General features: G+C 43.2%; 1 long non-coding RNA gene across 1 annotated transcript; it reads right to left on the bottom strand.

Annotated features, from left to right (window-relative positions):
- Positions 1-5321: 5321 nt before the first annotated feature.
- Positions 5322-12084, bottom strand: LOC310699910. The gene is made up of 5 exons (XR_014522289.1): positions 11967-12084; positions 11127-11165; positions 9407-9507; positions 6773-6826; positions 5322-5514 (listed from the first exon to the last, which is right to left on the bottom strand). It is a non-coding gene; the product is annotated as an uncharacterized lncRNA (long non-coding RNA).
- Between the last annotated feature and the right edge of the window lie 1295 nt (positions 12085-13379).

A 13379-nucleotide genomic window follows, 5' to 3' on the forward strand; every position in this document is an offset into this window, starting at 1 on the left:
GGCGCCCCTCCAGCAGAGCGCCATCGCCGCCCCTCCCCCAGCCCAAAATGCACAGGGTCGCGCTGCATGCCTCCTGCCCTCCCTCCCGAGCAAAAGCTCCACCTTCGGAGCCGATTAATAGGAGCAGCACGCTCTCCCCTATTCGCTCGATGAGGCGGTGCCACTTTATTTGCATATTCATGAGCTTATTTATTATTCATGAGCTTTCCCGGGCCCCCCCAATATTTTTTATAAGTCCGCGTCCCTGCCGACTGCTCCTACTGCAGTAGCAATTAGAATGATGGAAGATGGTACCGTTGAGAATGAATTATCCACGCGAAATTTTGCTCTGAGCAAGCTTCTGTCAGTTGCACTTTTTAAAAGAACCCCATAATAAATCCATTTGATTTCAGTCACACAATCAGGGTTGCGACTGTATCTGAACATGAAAGCTTTTGGTCGAACACTACCACAGGGATTGAGATGGTTGGGCATCAAATCCCCTTATTTATTTATTCTTTAAAAACCCTCACCAACAGATGGCATCCGAATCGGGAAAGAAGTGGATGAAAAAAAATGGCCCAACATTAAAATTGGTGAGAAATACAAGTGATTTGAAATCTATTGGGGAGACGGGGCAACCACATTGACTCTTGGATGAATGCTCCTCTTGCTGTTCTGGCTTCTGGGATAGCTGCGCAGCCTGCATTCGCTCCATAAGACGCACACACATTTCCCCTTACTTTTTAGGAAGGAAAAAGTGAGTCTTATAGATCAAAAATTACGGTAAATCAAATTGATTTAAAACACAATTTAAATCACTATTCATTGAGACTTGATTTAAATCTTTTTTAAAAAAGAAAGACTCATTCTGGCTGGCATAATCTTAATATTTACAACCAGATGAAGGTTTCATTTTTTGGAATAATAAGTAGTATTTACAGTTTATATCAAAAATTACTGATTTGGTTATACTATTAGAAATACATATACAATTATGAAATTATTGTGAGGTTTAATAAGTTAACTGTTTATATTTGGACAGTTTTTCTGCTGTACTTTATTTCCTTAATAACAATTAAACAATTTATTTAACTAAAAGAATAACATTATAGCATCTGTATCCATGTTTGTTAGCTGATGTGGTTAAACAATTTTTTTTTAAAGAAAACTTAGACTGAGTTTTAGCACACATGAAAAACTTGAAACAAATCCTTATTTCCTGTTGAATAGCCTTTGGACTATAATGTAACTTAAATAGAAAACTATCTTTTGAAAGATTTTTCCTCCAAAAGCATTTTATTTTAAAAATCCAATTTAAATTTTTAAAAATCCGATTAAAATTTTTTAAAATCTGATTTTTAATTTTTTTAAAAATCATTGATTTTTATCCACTCTGCCTGGAAGGAAGTCCCATTGAATTCAGTAGAAGGTACTTCTAAATAAGCATGTGAAGTCCTGGCTTAGAATAAAATACTTAGGGTTGCGTGACACATACAGCCTTGCCCTGGATGTTTCGCCACTTGTGGGAGTGGAAGCAGGCTTCCATCAAGCCAAAACATGAGGGAATTGTGGGGAATTGTTGATGAGACTCCATCATCTGTGCAAAATTCTCATCTTTCCAAAGCCTGCAGGTGGGTGGACTGCTATTTAGAAGAACTCACTGTAGACAGAAATGCTAACCAGCTCTTAAATTGGGACAAATATGTAATCTGTGGGGTTCTCCTCACCACCATCACCATCATGTACTTAAGGCACTGAGTGAATCATACTTGTTTTAATGATTCAGCAATCACAGGGAGTCTGAACACCAGCTTTTGCACACGTTGGGAGGTTGCTACATAACAGGAGCTTTCAAGTTATGTCACAGCAAAGCCTACCATCTCAGCAAGGGAAGAACAAAACATGTATGGAGTTCTACGTCCTTCCAAAGCACTTTGGTCAAGCCTAGAGACCTACAACCCACCCTGTGGGCTTTTCCCAAGGTGTACCTTCAAGTGCATTTAAAAAGCAGGTTCCAATTGTAGAAAAATGAAACTTTTCTGGGAAAGAATGCAATTGATGCACCAACATGTGGAAAACCATGAAGCCTTTTCACAAAAACAGAAATGTTTCTACAGGTCTGATAAATTTTGGGAAAGGAACTCTTGCAGGTAATGTTGCCCATTAAAAGGTGGGAGAAGCAGAACTGGATTTTGATTGTTTTGTACTTTTAGCATTAGAGCTGTGAGAAGTCGCTTCTGGCATGAAAACAATCAACATAGTTTCTAATCATTATGTGCATCGCGCAAGTGCAGGCAACGACTGATTCAGCAAAGATATGACAGTCCGGTCAGGTTGACCTGGCTTACAGTTCAGCTCTTTATGGCTCATCCTCCTTTCCCAAGTGGCTTTGGTCACATTCACACACCATCCATTTGAAGCACATGACTTCTCCCAAAGAATCCTGGGAATTGTAGTTCACCCCTCACAGAGATTGCGCTTCTCAGCACTCATAACAAACTGTACTCCCCAAGGTACTTTGAAGGAAGCCACACACTTTCTTTGAAGACCTCTTTTCCCCTCTCTCTGTCCTTTGGTTCAAACCCTTGCCTCTGACCATGTGCCTTTTCAATCCCTTGAAATAGCAAAGCATAGTTGCATTTAATTTTGAAATATATATATATAATCTGTCTCGCTCTCTCCACGTCATACAGAAAATTACTTTGAGGACTGAAGGAAAGCTGGCAAGGTGGTGTCCCAGTTACAGGAAAAGGGGTTTCTGGGGATCAGTGCTGGACCCTCTTGCTAGGGCCATGGGTTTAAGGATTCCCAAGGATGCCAGCCACTAGAATCTCCTTGATTCTTCTTCCTCATAAGAACCTTGCTTTCTGGCCAGCTCACAAATTTTATAGACACTGATTATGACCGCTACAAACTAAATAGGCTCATGTGCTTCTGTTGCTTCTACTATTAATCCCATTTCACATCAAGCTGCAGCTCCTGGTAGTCATTCACATGATAGCTATCCAAATGCCAAAACCACAGATACCTTCCCTTCCATAAGGGTGCCCTACCGTAACATTCCTCCGAGTGTTCAGAACAGAAATCCATTAGAATACAATCACAACATTGCTACCCAGATGTTATTTGACATGGTTTTTAGAGTTTTAGATCTTCATGACATGCACACATAGAGGCAGACCAACAATACAGACTTTGTTTTTCAGACAGTGCCTGACGCACAGAGATCCTGTAATTATTCCTCTATGCGTGAGCTCGCCTGAGTATTTCTCATAATTAAGTAAGATGCTGCTATGGTTGTTGTTCAGATGTTCTGTTCAGGGACTCCTAAAGAAAACCTGTGTGTGATGACATGGTTATATAAATATAAGTGGATGCATGTAAACAAGATATCTCTTAAGTAATCATTACTGGCTCTCTTGCTTTCTCTGCTCCACCCTTCGATGCCTTATATAACAGGCATTTGGTTTATATACTGATTATTTTATGCAAGGTTGTGTGTCAAAGGGGGTAATGAAATACATGTGGGTGTTTTCCAATCCTAGTAAAGGGATTGGCTGGTTGGCTAGAACCCTGGAAAGGGTGTTACGTTATACAGCCAGGTTATACAGCAACCAATCACCTATACTTGGCCAATTTAAATAACAAAAAACCAGGCTCCTTTGGTAGGTTAAGCTGGGGTTAGCCAGTATGATGACCCCCTAAGGTTGCTGGACTCCAAACTCCCATCATCCATGACCTTGCTGGCTGGGGGTGATGAGAATCCAACATCATTGGCTACCCCTGACTTGAATAGTTCTGCTGTCCAGACCCCAGAGCCTTAGAGCCATTAAGCTGCAAGGGACTTGAAGGTCATCTAGCTCATTCCAATCCCATAGCGGGGGGGGGGGAGGCAGGATATAAATATGATAAATGAATCTATGCCTAAAAGCACAAAGAGCTTCTCTCCAAATTGCCTTTCTACTGTCAATCCACATGACTTAAAGAAACAAAAACATTTTTTCTAATTGGGTTTCAAGATAAGAATACAAATATAAAGAAAAAAGAAAACCTATAACCAAACTTATCCCCTGCAACATTAGAATCATAGGGAAATGACTGCCTGAGACCAGTGTGACTTGCCACAAAGCAAGTTCAGAGCTCAGTAGGAACTGGAACTTAGCTGATCCAAGTCTATGAGTCTCCACATGTGGAATCAGAGAAACCCACAACAAAACACATTCCCCTCTTCTACTTTATAGACATGCTTCATTTATGTAAAATGGATTCAAGTTGCAAGAGCTTCCAACTAAACATCAGGAATAACTTTGACACTAGAACGGTCTCCCTTAGAAGATAGTGGACTCTTCTTCCTGGAAGGTTTTTAAGCAGAGGTTGGATGGCCACCTGTCGTGCATGATCTAGTTGATATTCCTGCATTGCAGGGGGTTGGACTAGATTACTTTCGGGCTCCCTTTCCAACTCTACAGTTCTATGATTTCAGATATCTCCTATGTTATTTCCCCTCTCGCTCCCACATTACTTTTTGATGAGCTCTGAGACCCCTAACATCTTCTCTGCTTTGTTAGGGATCAAACAACTTCATCTGAACACTTGTTCGACATTTAGGATTAAAGATAGTAGCTTCTAATTTGCAGCTCCTGCACAGGTCTCTTCCAGTATCCTCCCCTCCCCACTTTGTGAAGCAATTTTTTTATTTTTTAAAAAGTACATACCCATAGTAGTCATTAGTTAAGAACAAACTCAGCAGGAACGTTCAAACGTGTTTGGCTAAATGTTTGATGAGCATGAGACAAGACCTTATGAGAATGCATATTATATTTCCTTCATGTGCCGGGTGCGGGGTCAGGAATCCTGACTTGCCTGGGATCCAGTAACTGTTTCTACATGTGCAGATAACCGTTAGCATATGCAAAATCTGCGTCCTCTCTTATCTTCTGTTCTGGAATTGCCCCCAACCTTCCAGAGCAAGTTTAGGGACTGTGGGGTGGGAGACGCCGGGGGGAGGTGGGAAAGTCCCATTACACGATTGGACCACATTCCATAATTACCTAACCCGTGCCAGAAGCCTAGCATGCATGCTTAATGCATTTTTGTTTTCTGTTGGGCACTGTGGAGTCATGCTGAAAAAGGCTTGACAAAGCATCCGTTAGATAAGATTTAGAGTATAGATGCAGCAGTTTTGTAGCACCAGCTGGTGGCACTGCTACCTCACTTTTATAGAGCTGATCCTTCCTGCAACAGGGTATTCCACAATGTGAATCCTACCACAATTGTATTTAGTTATTATCACCTTTCACTAAGGCTAGAAGCAGCTTGCTTATGAAGGGAGCATTAAGCAGAGTATTAAATTTTAATGGAAAACAAAACAAATACACTCCGTTTTACATGCATTGAACCCAGACACTTCTTTCTTCCTTTCCAAATGCCCTGAAGACATTCTTAGGCAACTCGGCTCATGTCCTCTGCTAGTTGTTGGCTGCCCCAAATTTAATCCTTTTCCTTCTTTTTCTTCTTGTCACCACTGCGAGCCTGCGGCATACAAGAAGAGAGAATGTAATTTGGAGCTGAGGAACATTTCACAATCCCTCAACCCTCTTTCGCCTTTCATTATGGTAACCACATTCCAAAAAGCAGCAGCTTCTGTCAGTTCAAGCAGGGATCTTTTATCAGGGAAAGTTTTCATCCTCACTGCCATTGCTTCTTTTTTCTTCAGAGACACAAGTGCTTTTGTACCTAAGACCACACAGTTTCTCACTGTATCTGCCCAGAGCATGCAAATACAGGGTGATGATAGCAAGAAGGAGGGCAGACTGGCCCATCCACCAGCCAAAGAAGGAGCAATTATAGGAAACTGCTTACCCCCTTCCCTGCTAGAAAAAACACATTCAGCTTCAGCCACCAGTTGCACTGGGACTTCAAAGGAATCATCTGCCGACTGACCATCCATTGGCAACAGGACTTAAAAGTGTGGTGTGGGTTTCAAGCTTGTAAATGTCCATACATTATTGCAGTCTACTGTAAGCCGCCTTAACGATCATCCAATCTTAAGGTGGGATATAAATATGCCAATACTTCTCACAGGGGTACTAAAACCTTCATTTGGTTTGTACCACTTCAGACTGCCATTGGGTGTGGATGGGGGTGTTATGCGATTGTGTAATTCTCCATACAGTGGTACCTCGGTTTACGAACAGCCCTGTTTATGAACTATTCAGTTTACAAACTCTGCAAAACTGGAAGTAGTGTTTTGGTTTGCGAACGGAAGCCGAACAGTGGAAGGGCACCAGCAGTGGGAGGCCTCATTAGGGAAAGCACACCTTGGTTTAAGAACAGGTTTTGTCTAAGAATGGACTTCAGGAACAAATTAAGTTTGTAAACCAAGGTACCACTGTACAATGAAACCCCCACAGCATAAACTGGCATGTCAAGGAGATGGATGATTGTTGATACCACGGAGTGCCTTGCAACATAAAGGTCCCCAATTGAAGTCTGAAGTGCTACAGCCCAGAAAAAGGTTTATGACCTCTGTGAAGGACTAGACCGTGTCTGCTGCTAGTACAGGCAGGGCTGCCAATTAGCTTTCCAGCAGGTCTACTAAAAGGCAAACATTTAGAAAGTGGCTCTATCTTTAACTTGGATAAAAGGTGGAGGGGAAAGTGTTGTCCGCTAAAATATGGGACCAAATAATAATCAGCCTCAGCCTCAGCCTCAGCCTCAGCCTCAGCATCCCTACCTACCTGCCAGCAGTTGAACCCCTTCCCATTCAGTCTACCAAGCATCCAATTACCTTTTCAGAATCGCTGTCTGAGCTGCTGCTGCTGTCATCATCTTTCCCATCATGCTAGGGAGCAAAAACCAAGCGATTAGACCAGTGGTGGTACAGAACACAGAACTTAGCAGTCACATGGAACATACCATTGGTCCACCTGGCTTGCATCATCTAACCTGACTTACAGCAGCTCTTCAGAGTTTTTAGAAAGGGGTCTCTCCCAGCCCTACCCTGGACATGCCAGGGATCGGATCTACAGCCTTTGGCATACAAAGCGTCTGCTCTACCTCAGAGCCACAACCATCCCCCTTGCTTATGGCAAAAAACAGCTTTGTATATAGAAGGTATCAGATTCAATCCTGGTATCTCTAGAAAGGCCTGGGAAAGACTCATGGGGAGCTGCTGCTAGTCAGTATATTTGTTTCTTCAATTTCTTACCTACCCTTCCCCATAAGGACACAACAACAACATAAATTTAAACAAAAGCAACCATTTAAAAACCACCAACCCCAAACAGCCATACTTTTCAGGCAGGTCATAAAAACAACATTCCTCGGCTGTCAGAGTAAGGAGATGCATTGTCAGCCTATGCTGAAAGCTATACAGCGTCACGGACTGGGTGGATGCAGTCAAAATGGGGGGAAAGAGAAACCAGAGAACCTAAATTGACAGATCCATCCATCCCTACCATCACAAGACATATGGCAAATTTGGGGAATGTTTTTTTAAAAAAATGTGGCCGATAAATGGGTGGGAATCTTTTGAGATTTTGAATCCTCGACATTTGCCAAAGCTTACATAAATGAACAAAGCCTACTGCATCTTGCAGGATGAGAAGGTAACTGAAAGAAGGCACCTGGGGCCGAATTAGCATCTTGACTTCAATGCATGTCAGTGCACTTTGTGCCAGTCATGGACTTCTATGCTGTGATGTGGAAACATGAAAGTGGATTCTAAAGGGTAAAAAAAATCACTGCACTCTCATTCTAGTTTAAAAGCTCACTCATCATGTGCCCTTTGAAAGATGCTACACACCCATCCAGCTGTTTTTTCCCTACATTTCGCAACAGCGTCTTTCTATCTCCCTATTAAATGCTGAGTTCTGTAGGCATTTCCCCCCATTAAAAATTTCCCTTTAGTTATCCAAGCTGGGCCCAGGTTGACTCACATACAGAGCAGGGAGGAAACAGTCAACTGAACTGCATTGCTTTCAAAGGTCTTAAGAAAACAAGTGATGAATCATAGCCAAATAGTGATTGTGGCATGTCATGTCTTGCGGACCCACTGTGTGGGAGCCTCACAGTTAGATAAACACTTCTTCTCAACAGTGGTTTACCAAGACGCACAATCTGAGCCTGTGTCTGTAAAAGATTCTGAGTTTTAAGCCTTCTTGCATAGCCTCCAGTCATAGGCCTTTATTCCAAACTTTCACTACCCTTCACATTCCTATATCTTTCTTCTTGCCACCTAGACTCACATTGGCACAGAGAATATAAAAGTGAAGCAACTACTGTATATATCTTTTTGAAGTGTTACACAAATAAATGAATTTCCAGATCTGCGTAAATGTATTCCTCGTGGAGGATGTTGGTAGAATGTGGTCAGTCCTTTGCGGCCACTGACATCACCTATAATTTGAACTCCCATTGTAGGACAAATTCTCACAAACTGCAACATCATGTAATTAATTGGATCAATGCAGCTTTACAGGAGCAGCTGCTGCCTCAGAGTGATAAATAGTTCTGCCATCTGAGCAGAAGAAACGAGCTTGCAGTAGCTCCGATGTGATGATTTCATATGGCACAGACAGTGAATGAGTTATTAAAGATTTTCATGCTACTTCATAAAATTGGATTGTGTTTACTGTATTGATTTTTGCAAATTCATCCATCAGGATATACAAAGGTAGCCAATGACCATCATTCTGTCGGGCATTTGGAATGGTTTTAAAGAGTACTAGTAAACTAAATTTTATTCACACTAGATACACTGAAATTAATGAACATGACTAAGGTCCATTACTTTCAATGGGTCTACTCTCACTGGCGGAGGAAGCTGGGGGCAGGGGGAGCACAACCCTGGTGGGGTGCCATCGCAGCTGCCCCCCTGCCCATGCTGGGCACCACACCCCCGCAGGCAGCAGGCCATGCCCCCAGAACGTGCGCCACACCCCCGGGATGAACGCCAGCCACACCCACGCCTGCTCTCCACCCCCACCCCCCCAGTGCTGGAGCATGAAACTCCTCCACTGTCTACTCTAAGTAAAACTTACTTGAAAACTACTCAAAGGCTTTCAGGACATTGTACTGAGGAATCATCTGTCTCACCAAATGAAAGAGACTGAAGGTGTGTATGCATAACCATTTACTCCGACTCCAGTGCTCTCTCACCACTGATGTTTGAAGCCATGTGCACCCTGACAATCACCACAGTCTGTATCTATTATGTAGTTTGATGAAACCACCTTACATCAGACTTCAGAGTTAAGCTGAGATGTGTGCATTTGAGACATTCCCAGGTGACAACTCATGAACAGGTGACAGCTTCACTTGAGGGACTTGAAGGGAACCAAGCAAGTAAATGTGCATTAGGTGGAGACATGCCTCCCAGCTGTAAGAAAAGCCACCTCTAATTCAGCATCCTTTTTCTTACCTTTTTCTCCTTTTTCTTTTTCTTGTCTTTCTTGTCACCCTCTTTCTTGCTTTTTTCCTTTTCTTTTTCTTTTTCCTTTTCCTTCTCGTCTCTCCCAAACACTAGTGGTTATGAGATGAAAGAAAACAGAGAAACAGGAAGCAGGGATGCTGTGATATTTACAAAGTGCAGTCAAAGATGCATCACCTTCATCTGCATTCCCCAGCCAAGAAAACATCCAAACACTATTGCAGTGGTGGCCATCCTTGCTTTTGCCAAGTGTGCCACATGCCAAGGCTTTGCAGGTCTGCTTCTCTGCTATAGGCACTTTACCAAAGGCCCTTCAGCCTTCAGTCTAGGAATGCCACAAACCACGGTTGCATATGCCACAACTTGGTCATCCATGCTTTTTTGCAAAGATGGGGAACCTATAGCTCACCGGATGCTATTGGATGCTTCAGCCAGTATGGGAGATGATGGGAGCTGTGGTCCAACAATATCTGGAGAGCAACTAGTTTCTATCCTTGCTTTAGTGGATAGTTGAGGTATCCTCCAGATGTTCTGAACTACACCTTCCATCACCACCGGCCATGGGCCATTCTGACTGGGGCTGATGGGAACTGGAGTTCACAGCATCTGATGGGCATCATATTGGCTAACCCTTGGTAGTGTACTAGTAGGAAAAAAGCAAGAAATTAGCTGTACATTTTACAAAAGACTAATTCTACTGTCTGGATTTTTCACAGAGGATCTATAATCAAGTAGATGCCTATCTCTGATGGCCTCAGAACAGAAGTGAGAAGGAATATGGAAAAAGGAAAGTCAGCCTTGAGCCTTCAGGAAGCCAAGAGGATGGACCAGCTGGGCATATTATTCTTGCCAGAAAATAGCCTGTTTTAGTTTATGAATGGCATTACACACTCATCTCCGAAGATTAGAAACTAAAGGGGCAACTCAGATACGACACTGAGTATTTGAAGGCTTCAGTATCGTAACTGCTGTTCATGACACTTTCTGCTCTGTTGAGATGTAGGGATCAGGTGTATTTCAGAATGCCAAACATCAGCATTTTGTCCATAAGAACATAAGAAAGCCCTGCTGGATCAGGCTAAAGGCCTATCCAGTGCAGTGACTCATCACAGTGGCCAATCAGTTGCCCATGGGAAGCCTGAAAGCACCTCCCACTTGTGGTTCACAGCAGCAGGTATTCAGAGACTCTGACAGTTGATGTAGAACATAGCAATTGGGCTTGCCGAATGCTGCACAATTGGAAACAGGTGCTGGTGATATGAGAGAGTTTTTATTATGTTAACTTCTCAGGGCGGCCCAAGGGGTTCCAACGCTTGAAGTGAAATGCCCTGCTGCTGCCCACACGATGGGGGAACAAGTTTCATAAGAAGTCTCCCTTGCTAGGTGGTGGGGGAAATCCATTCCAGAACCCCTCCCTCCCACCGGCCAAGGGGTTTTGCATACCCTTTCAGGGGAAGCCAGTGCAAAGCCCCACCACACTACCAGGTGATAGAACCCTTCTCAGTAGGAGGGGAGGCATTCCACAGAGCTTTGCCACCAGTCCCTCTCTGCCCCTAGAGGCCGGGAAGACCAACGGCAAAGCTGGGCAACGCAATAGGGTAATGCTCCCTGAGACGTGCCGCCTGAGGCAACCACCTCACCCAGCCTCGTGTAACTTCTTCTTTGTTAACAGATGTATTCTCAGTATAGATGCAAAGCAAAAGTGACCCACCTTTTAAAATGGAAGACATTCTTCAGTCGTGATGCAGCTCTTGCCGGGAGGAAATGTAGATGTATTAGTATTTAAACCTGTTTCCTAAGGCCACACAATGCACATTCCCAGTTATATCAAGGGGACTGGTAAGGATTTGGAAGGGGCAGGAGAAAAAGACTGTGAAAAGGTTATTGGAGGCAAGGGGATTTTTACATGGGAGACAAACTATTTCTGCCATGGGGTTGCTCCAAATACCCTGATTTAAATTGTCTTCAGGAGACTTGCCTTGAGAGAGTATATATCATCCTAGCACATACAAAAGAATCTGGTTTTGCCTGTTGTTATTTGGCCTCACCCACCACCACCACTATATAACATACACGGACAGATTAGCCAGCACTGGATAAGCAAATTGACTAATTTTGTGTAGCAAAATAGGAAAAGTTTAGTTCCTCCCGATTCCCCAGCTAAGGCCGAATAAACCAGCAAAACCACTACAGAGGAACTGAGGCACATAAAGTCAATGCAAATTTCACCAAATGCATATGCTTATTTTCCTATGCAAATCTGGCAAGCCCTAACTTTTACTTCTCCTGTAGATTTGTCTCTGGGTGAAGTCTTAATCCACAACTGAGACAGCCTCTTTCTCCCCCTAAAAGGTGAAGAACCTATACCACAAGGCAAAAATGTCCCAAACCTTAGTTCAGTAGGTGATATGTAATGCAAACAGCCTAAAATCAATAGACTCCTTCAAAATGCACGTGCAAAATATAGTGTCTTCTATAAGCACAGAATGAGAATCAAGTTAAATTTTCTTAATGGGAGAAAAGGAAAGCAGGTAAAGGAAAGCAAGCTTACCTGGTAGGGAAGAAAGAAAAGCAGCCTTGCCTCTCCAATGTTCTTTTGACCTATGGAACTTCCGTCCCTGCCGCCTTGTCATTTGTGCTCTCTCCTCCCATATTGCAACATGGACAAGAAGAAAAACTTGTTCCACCCACCCCAGGCACCACACACAATCAGGGAGTGTCCTTTTTGTAGATGCTGTCCTTGCTCAGGCAAACCTCATTCTGTAATCCTGGCATACCTTCTACCAGAAAGGTCTGGTTCAAAGCAGTTAGAACAATTCTGCGTCACATTTGAGATGTCTTTCCCTTATTGCTCCACAGTTAGAATTAAGCCACTGAATCAAATGGTGGTCAGCTGCAGGGCAGCCCAATACTACTGGCCACCTGAGTCAAAGGACCGTCTTGCATCTCCCCACTCCCCACTCCCCATTCCACGTACAAGAGCTGATTGCAGTGATAGTTGAATCTTGCTAACCTTACGGGATAGCAGTCTCCTAAGGTCAGCAGGCTGGTTGAAGGAGTGTAGTGTAAGCTGCAGGTCTCAGCACTGGCTTCCTCACTCTTGATTCAAGAACTTGTTTTTTATTTATCAACTTTGCGGGGGGATGTCCCAGAGTTCTCTCCTGGCTCGTAGAGTTTATTCACTCATTTTATTCTTATCCCACCTTTCCTCTAATAACTCAGGGTAGCATATAAGATATATACCCCTCTAGCTTTGATCCACAAAACAATCCTGCAAGGTAGGTCAGGATGAGAGTGGCTGGTCCAAGATCTGAACTAAGGATAGAAACAGCTACACATCTCTGGGGCATGTAATACAGTCGTACCTTGGAAGTCGAATGGAATCCGTTCCGGAAGTCCGTTTGACTTCAAAAACGTTCGGAAACCAAAGCACAGCTTCTGATTGGCTGCAGGAAGCTCCTTCAGCCAATTGGAAGCTGTGGAAGCCCCGTTGGATGTTCAGCTTCCAAAAGAACGTTTGAAAACCGGAACACTCCTTCCAGGTTTCGATCGTTCAGGAGCCGATTTGTTCAGGAGCCAATGCGGTCAAGATCCAAGGTATGACTCTATCAGCATCTTTAAAGGATTGTTCCCTGCAGGCGATAAACAAACAAATATTCTGAGCTAGGCAACTTCACTGTGGACTTTGTTGTCTGCTCTAGGTGGCTGCTGCTCCAGCGACAGGTATCCCATCTGTGCAAGTGACTTGATGGCATGTTCCTCTTGTGTTTCACTTGCAGCTTCTTTGCTTTGCAAGGGCAACCTGCCTATTAGGGTCCAAAGCAGTAATAAAGTAGAAGCCAGAGGAAGAAGCCGTTATGTTGCTTTCTGCCCAGAAATACCACTTCATTATGAAACGTTAGGATGGAGAACTAGGAATAATGTAGTATACTATTTTATTATTAACAAAAGGCATCTTTGGGGT

This window comes from Podarcis liolepis, assembly GCF_965112155.1.
Source record: "Podarcis liolepis genome assembly, chromosome: 2".
In the NCBI taxonomy this organism is placed as follows: Eukaryota; Metazoa; Chordata; class Lepidosauria; order Squamata; family Lacertidae; genus Podarcis; species Podarcis liolepis.